The following is a 1,503-nucleotide window of genomic DNA, read 5'->3' as shown; positions in this document are numbered from 1 at the left end:
TCTTCCCACTCAGGGGACTGGGTACCCACAGCAAATGTGCCCACAGCAGGGAGGAGGAGACTGAGGAGCACTGGTAGCGCTCAGCAATTCCTCCCAGGGACCACGGAGAGGGTCACAGAAACAGTTTGTCTGAAAGCAGCTGTTAGCTGTTGGGCTTTGAACCCAGGTACAGAGGCTAATGAAGCAATGGAAAGAGCTGTGCACTGCCATTGAAATATGCATCTTCCATGAGCAGCAAAGCTGCTGGAGATTCGTGGTCCATGCCTGCTGCCCTGTCCCACTGCAAAAATCCATCTCCTTGCTGCCATTTCCTGTGGCATCCCAAAGAGCACACCCAGCTCCACACCCCTCTCTGTGATATTTTTGCCATGTTTTTCTCTCCCCTTTCCCATGTGGTTGGGCCCTTCACTGCCTGATGTGGCCTTTAAGCCAACTTCCCAGCTTCCTCTCTACGCTCCCTCATCTTTTTCATCTCTTGGCAGGTCAAAAGCCGGCATGGGATGTGGCTAATTTGAAGCTACACAGGGCTAATTGGCAGCCAGCTGACACCAAACAGAAGAGAAGACTCTTGCTTTTACCCCAGTAGAGGCATTTATAATTTTCTCTTCTCTCCAGCCACAGATTTTTACATTGAGCTTATAGAAACTTTTTCTTGGAGACCTCTATCCATCTAACTAATACGTTTACATGGCTAAGAAATTCAGATTACCACAGGCAGAGGGACTGCACAGATGCAGTCATCTTAGGGAGCTATGTTAAAAAGCTGGAATCCTATATTTATGTATACCTGAAAAAAAAAAGAAATCTCTAATAAAAGAAAGGTTTTTTTACTAGCTTCGAAAGAGATTTCTGGGGAGCTGACAGATAGCAAAGAGTTTTATGTGCATCATCAGATGTGTGGCGGGCGCCTCTCGTGAAACAAAGTCCATATTTCTACATGCTCCGTTCAGCCTTTGGGAGACACTTCTTGCTCAGACTGACATTTTCGTTACATTCATTCCCTGAGGCATTTTACAGAAAAACACAACAGTGTATTTGATTGTTCAGGTGGTATTGAACTTTACACAGATGACATTTGGAAACACAGAGAGCTCACGCCTGGGAGCTCCCACTGCTTTGAAGGAAGAAAAGCTGCAGGACTCAATTATATAGAAATGTAAATTTGGTGTAGCAGAAATACTGAGACAGGAAGAGAAGTTAGTGCTGCTGGATTGTGCTACCCTCAGCTGCAAAGTGTACTGGAAGTTCACAGTAAGGTTGCTAAAAATGAAGGAGCAAGAAGACTTTTTGCAGTGAAACCCTGCATGGGGAGAGCCACCTTGCTTTGGCTGTCCAAAGCTGCAGTCTTAGTGAGCCAGAGGGATAACATCCTAATGAACATGAGATGTAAATGTTTTAAGAAGCCCAGGGTATTTCCAAGCTCATAGTCTGCACAATGAAGACAAAATTTAAAAATCTATCATATATTTTAGATAATGCCTCATTTTAACAGGCCAAGGCTTA

Source organism: Mesitornis unicolor, unplaced genomic scaffold (genome assembly GCF_000695765.1).
Source record: "Mesitornis unicolor isolate BGI_N332 unplaced genomic scaffold, ASM69576v1 scaffold44307, whole genome shotgun sequence".
Taxonomy (NCBI): Eukaryota; Metazoa; Chordata; class Aves; order Mesitornithiformes; family Mesitornithidae; genus Mesitornis; species Mesitornis unicolor.
This window is presented reverse-complemented; position numbering follows the sequence as displayed.